This window comes from Talpa occidentalis, unplaced genomic scaffold (genome assembly GCF_014898055.3).
Source record: "Talpa occidentalis isolate TD23 unplaced genomic scaffold, MPIMG_talOcc4v2.1 talOcc4.2, whole genome shotgun sequence".
NCBI classification, from domain to species: Eukaryota; Metazoa; Chordata; class Mammalia; order Eulipotyphla; family Talpidae; genus Talpa; species Talpa occidentalis.
In genome coordinates this window covers 38072167-38078732 of record NW_023602073.1, presented here as the reverse complement: position 1 = coordinate 38078732, position 6566 = coordinate 38072167, and the positions used below count along the sequence as shown (strand labels likewise).

General features: G+C 57.4%; 1 long non-coding RNA gene across 1 annotated transcript; it reads left to right on the top strand.

The window, feature by feature from the left end:
- Positions 1-724: 724 nt before the first annotated feature.
- On the top strand, positions 725-3532 carry LOC129146418 (uncharacterized). Its single transcript, XR_008553120.1, has 3 exons — positions 725-2506; positions 2577-2730; positions 2962-3532. It is a non-coding gene; the product is annotated as an uncharacterized LOC129146418 (long non-coding RNA).
- The last annotated feature ends 3034 nt before the right edge of the window (positions 3533-6566 follow it).

Sequence of the window (6566 nt, the reverse complement as noted above, 5' to 3'; positions counted from 1 at the left end):
GGGAGCCTGGTGAGAAGAAGAAACTGCAGGTGAGTGTGTGTAAGGCAGGAAGGAATGGCCACAGGGCAGGTTTTCTGATCCAGCAGACCAGGTACAGGAGAAGTGAGTCCTGGAAGCCTCAGTGAATTTTGCAGACTTTATTGGGATTTACCAGATACATGGCAGGTAGGGGTGCTAGGGGGCCAGGAGGCTGACAGGCCTCCCAGCCCGCAGCAAGTCTTCACTCTTTCTGGGCTCTCTGGCGTTCTCTGGTGGTCTCTGCTGCTCTGCTCTCTCGGTTCTGCTTCTGCTTCTCTGCTTCTGCTGGCGTCCCCGTGACGCCACCCTTAAAAGCCCATCTTAGCCCAGGGGAATCCCATCTACCTATGCCCACACCCTACTCCAGGTGCCCGCATCAGGCATGCATTCGGGACCGCAGGGTTCCATCATCCATCCTATGGGCGGGAGAGCAGAAAAGCCTGATACTTTTACCTTACCCTACAATCCACCCCCTCAGGGTTTTCTGCCAGACAGTCTATACAAGTGATACACACGTTTCTCTTGACGAATAGGAACACTGCAGCCATGGCCCACAAAAGCAAATGAAATATATCACAATGAAATATAACAGAACACAAATAAGTCCAGGCAGGGCATCAACCTAGTGGCAAAAGACAATTATTGGCACCAGTAGATGATCCACCACTTCCGCTGCCAAAGGCATGGCTCATGCGAGGGAGGGAACCACTCAGGCATCAGCTGTCACACGCCGGGAGCCATCAGGCCTCCCGGCCCCCTCCGGCTGCAGTCTCGGCCACAAGCCGCACACCGCATCCACCCCCAGGATGCACTCACTCTTGGGTTGGCGATTCTGTACTCTTTGGGGGTAATCGCCCATCCCTCAGGGTTTTCTATCTGTGGTCGCTCCAACACTCCAGCATGCAGGCCCCTGCACTCAGGCCAACCCACTGCACAAGCACATGGGTCGGGGATCCGTGGATGCAAGTCCACATGCGGCCTCTCTTGGGTCCCCTCTTTGGCTGTGGGCTCCACCACAAGCCACGTTCCCTACCCATCCCCCAAAGATGGGCTCCTCAGCTCCTCCCCCTCACTCAACTATGAGCAGGGCATCACCCACAGGTGATTTTAAAAGACTCACTGGCCTTTAGCTTACGTAGTGCTTAACAGCCGCTCAGGGCTTCCCGAACTTAGCACCAGCTTTTGCCTTCTCAGTTGGCTTTTCTCCTCTGCTTAGCTGCTGGGCAGTACACCGGCTGCCTTTGGCCACCAAGGCCCACTGACACCCCCAGACTCCCATCTCTGGGGGTGGACAATCCCATCCTTCCTCAGGGTCCCAAAACATATCAAACTTGCCAAGGTCCTCCCCCTTCTGGCGGGATTGTTAGTCCATTAGTCCAAGTTCATCGGCTTTTCCCTTTGTCCACACTGGGGAGCTCTGAGTCGTGGTCCTTTCTCCCCCGACGATTCTTGCTGCCTAGGCGGGGATTGTTGGCTGGTCCTCTCGGGCATCTCCTCCTCCAGGCGAGGTCTCATCCCGCAGCTCCCGGACTTTGCCCTTCCCCTGTCCCGCCATGACACGTCCAGCGCTGTCACAGGCAAACACTGTCTGCTGCTCCTCAGTCCCTCCCGGTCTTCGGAGGGCTCCATACCGGTCTGCATGGATCATCTTGCTGACTTACACCAATTGTAAGAGAGGAAGGAATGGACACGGGGCAGGTTTTCTGATCCAGCAGACTGGGTCCAGGAGAAGAGTGTCCTGGAAGCCTCAGTGGCTTTTGTAGGCTTTTATTGGGATTTACTGGATACATGGCAGGTAGGGGTGCTAGGGGGTCAGGAGGCTGGCAGGCCTCCCAGCCCCCAGCAAGTCTTCACTCTTTCTGGGCTCTCTGGCGTTCTCTGGTGGTCTCTGCTGCTCTGCTCTCTCGGTTCTGCTTACGTTTCTCTGCTTTTGCTGTGAATGCCACCCTTAAAAGCCCGGTCTTAGCCCAGGTGAATCCCATCTACATATGCCCACACCCTACTCCAGGTGCCTGCATCAGGCTTGCATTCAGACCACAGGGTTCCCTCATCTATCCTAAAGGCGGGAGGGCAGAAAAGCCTGATAGTTTTATCTTTCCCTACAGTGTGGTTGTCCGGAGGGCTGGGCGGGCTGGGTGCTGGGCAGGCCGGCACTGCTGAGCCCCTGAGCCCGCTGTCTGGCCGAGGGCCAATTTATCGAGCTCATGCAGGAGAAAGTGGGCTTACAGGACTGGATAGAGGAGCTGGAGCATCGATGTATCCAGATGTCTGGAGAGACTGACACCATCGGTGAGCAGGGAGGCTTGTGCCCTGCAGCTGGGGTGCTATGCAGAGGCTGGGGAGACCCCAGCAGCTGAGCTGTCTGCGCGCCCTCCCCCTAGGAGAATACATCACTCTCTACCAGAACCAGAGAGCAGTGATGAGGGAGGAGCACCAAGAGAAGGAGGAGTCCATAAGCCAGCTGGCCCAGGACAAAGAGGAGATGAAGGTAGTCAGAGCTCTGGCTCCATGGTGGTGCGGCTGGGGCAGGGCGGGCTTCTGAGCATCTCTGCTTCCAGGTGAAGTTGTTAGCGCTGCAAGAGCTGGTTTTGTGGCTGGTGGAGGTGCACAACGAATGGCGGGCGAAGCCCTGAGCACCCGCCCAGAACCCTGCTGCTGAGCCCACTAGCGCATGCCTAGTCCCCAAGAAGCTTGGCACCGCCAACGTCCAAGGTGAGGAAAGCCCCTAACGGGGCTTGTTCAGGAAGAGCACACTCCGCCAGGCACACAGCATCCTGTCTCTGTCTCTCTGTAGGGTAAAGAAAATATCAGGCTTTTCTGCCCTTCCGCCATCAGGATAGATGATGGATCCTTGTCCTGAATGCATGCCTGATGGCGGGCACCTGGAGTAGGGTGTGGGCATAGGTAGATGGGATTCAGCTGAGCTAAGACTGTGCTTTTAAGGGCGGCGTCACGGGGACGCCAGCAGCAGCAGTAGAAGCCGAAGCTGAAGCCGGAAGAGAAGCCGAGATCACCAGAGAGCCCAGATAAAGTGAAGATTTGCTGGGGGCCGGAGGCCTGCCAGCCTCCCAACCCCCCAGCCAGCACCCCTGCCTGCCATATGCCTGGTGAACCCCAATAAAAAACCTGCAAAGCCACTGAGGACTCTGACTCCTCCTTTACCCGGTCTGCATGGGATCAGAAAACCTGCGCTGTGCCCTGCTCCTGCCCTTACTCTCTCTAAAGAACCAAGTAAGGTGAGCCTTGTCCACGATGTGCAGCCGACCCAGGGTGAGGCCCAGCTGGGCCTGACTCCCCTCGAGAACGCCTCTGCGCAGCAGGTCGTTCAGCTGCTTCAAGAAATGCAGAACTCCGAGGAAGGCGTCACCATTGGAAACAGCCCATGCCTTCCCTTCTTCTACCAGGCTGACGACAACGAGGTGAAGATAATGGTGGTCTAGGCCACCGGCATGGGGCCGGAGGCTCTGCCCCCACCTGGCCCTCACCAACCCATCCCTGTTCCCCAGGCTTTCCCCCCCCCATCCTTTGGCTCTCCTTCCCAGTCGTCCTTTCATCCCTCGGCTTAATAAAGGGGTCCAACAACTCCCCTATCTAATAGGGTGAAATAGGTGCAGACCCTAGCCTCTGAGGTTAGGGCTGTGTCTTCATTTAACTCTGGACTAATCATACTTCCAGAGGCAAGGAGCTAGAAATATCCAGCTAGTTATTTAGGGGGCTCCGTTCTACAATATAGGGGCTCCTTGAATGACCAATTGAATCCTTACCAGGCCTTCTTGCAGAGGGCCTAGGTTATCTTAGGCAATTTTGGGCCACGTGCCCCCCACCTCACCCCAACCATGTCGAGCGGGGCAGCACTTTGAAAGCCCAGCACGGGGGCTAAGTCCAGACAGAGATACCAGCTGGGGCAGGTGGGCACCAACACCTGTCTAGAGTGTAGCCTCAGAGATAGCAGTGGTTTATTTGAGACCACCCAGATCCACAAAGGGGTGGCCTCCCCTGCTCCCTTTTGAAATTTCCCCATGGGCCTTTGCACCCAATTTTGTTTTTGTTTTTCTTTGTTTTGTTTTGTTTTTAATTTTTTGTTGGACCCAATAATTGTTTTGATTTTTCTTTATTTTTTTTATTTTTACTTTTTGTTGCACCCAATTATTCTGGAGGTGATCCCTATCTGCAAAGGGGAGGCCTCTCCTACTACCTAGCAAAAGTCCCCATGGGAATGTGTGCCCGATTATTTTGTGGGAACCCACCTGTTAAGGGGGGGCTCTGCTCACTACACATGTCTTGCAGCTTGAGGTTACCCTGTCCCACTCACAAAAGTCCCGCGGGCATGAGGCCACCACAGTCCTCAAAGGGGTGTCCTCCCCTGTCCCCGCTCACAAAAGGTCCGCGGGCATGAGGCCACCCCAATCTGCAAAGGGGTGGCCTCCCCCATCACCCCTCAAGTCCTGCGGGCATGAGGCTACCCCAATCCACAAAGGGGTGGCTTCTGCTATCCTCCTCACAAAAGTCCCACGGGCATGAGGCCACCCCAATGTGCAAAGGGGTGGCCTACTCCTTCCGCCTCACAAAAGGCCCATGGGCATGAGGCCACCCAATCTGCAGAGGAGTGGCCTCTCCCGTCCCGCCCCTCACAAAAGATCCACAGGCCTGAAGCCACCCCAGTGCACAAAGAGGTGGTCTCCCCCTTGCCCCCTCACAAAAGTATGAGGCCACCCCAATCCACAAAGGGGAGGACTCCCCCATCCCCCTCCTCACAAAAGTCCTGCAGGCATGAGGCCACCCCAATCCGCAAAGGGGTGGCCTCCCCCGTCGCTCCTCTCGAATGTCCCACAGGTATGAGGCCACCGCAGTCCACAAGGGGGTGGCCTCCACTTGCTGTCTTTGCAAAAGTCCCGTGGGCCTCTGTGCCTGATTATCTTGGGGCCACCCCGGATTTGCAGAGAGGTGGTCTTCACTGCTTCTTTTACAGAAAGTCCCCATAGAGGGGATGCATGGCTTACTGAGGCAATTTGGGGGTACACACTCCCCCAACCCTGTGGAAAAATGGGCTTGGCCAGAAGCCGGGCTGGGGTGGCTGGTGGAGGCCAGGCGGAAGGCGCGCGGGCGCCCCACGGTGTACATACTGTACTGGGATGTGTGTACATGGGGCTGAGACGGCCCCTGTATCACAGCGGAGGCTGCGGTGGCCCCTGGGAGAGGAGGTTTCTATGAATCAGTTGACATCGAGGAAACTTATTTATAGATCGCCCAGGACAGAGGAAGGAGGCAAGGCCAGGGAGTGGTTCCTGGTGTTTCACTTTTGTTTCTGATTAAACCGAACTCACCACTTGGTCGGGCCCTGGGTTCTGAGCTCAGGGCTGCGCTGGGTGTGGGTCCTGCCAGCAGAGGGCAGGCTTCGGGGTGCAAGGTGCGCATTGGCGCTGCCTTTCAGGGCATCCAATCCCCCTCAGCTCTCTGACCTGTCAGGCCTGTGGGCTGCGTTCCGCCCCGGGAGGGCCAGAGTACTGGCTTCCAGCCTAGGCATTTCTCCTCTCACCCTGTTCTTCTGGGGCTCCCACCCAGGCCCCATGAGTCCTCTAGGCTGGCACTCTACCCCTGGTGGCCACAGCAGGGTTCAGATGAAGACCAGCTAAGTCCAGGTGCTTTCCCGAGCAGCCTGGGAAAAACTGGTGCCTCCCAGGCACCCCTGCGCCCCCCTGCTTAAACCTTCCCTTCCCCCTGAACGCCACAGAACACAGCCAGCACACAACACGTTGCTCCCCATTGTTCAGAAATGGGTTTCATTCTCAGCCAAGAGACAGCAGGACTGGTTGTGGCCAGAAGCACAAAGCTGCTGGGACAGCACCCCCATGCTCGGGGAAGGGGCAGGAAGGTGGCTGGGGGGGCTGACTGTGCACAGGCCGGGAATGGCAGGGAGGCTCGTCGGAGGTGGCATGTGTTGGCGGGGGTGGCTGGGGTGATAGTGTTTGCTTGTTGTTGGGCCACAAGACTCAGAAGGACAGCACAGCCGGCGGTTCCCAGCACCAGAGATGCGCGCTTGCACGTGTGTGTGTGCCCGTGTATTTATAGACATGTACAGAGCAGGGCAGGAGCAATACCACCGAGGGGGCACAAGAGTCACCGAGGTCACGCCTGGGGTGTCAGCTCACCACCACAACAGACTAAAGTCACAGATGAAGGGGGAGGCTTGGGGGCCGGGGGCCAAGTCACAGAACAGTCACCCAGGCAGGCCTGGGAAGAGAGGTGTCCCAAGAAGAGGAGGGGTCTGGTTAGAAGCCGAAGGGGGCCCTGGGGCTCTCAGGATGGGATGGACTTGCCTGACCCGATCAGCTGGCAGCTGGAGAGAAGCAGAGAGAAAACAGGGGAGGGCAGAGAAGGGGGAGAGCTGGGAAGGCAGGTGCAGCCTGGGCTGCAGCGCTGGGGGGAGGTGGGGAGGGAAGACGAAGCAGGGGAGGGTGTGGGCAGGGGTTCTGGATGAGAGGAGAGGGGGACAGGGAGGGGGGATGTAGGAGCAGGAGCTGGAGCCTCTCCCTGCTCACTTGCCGGCC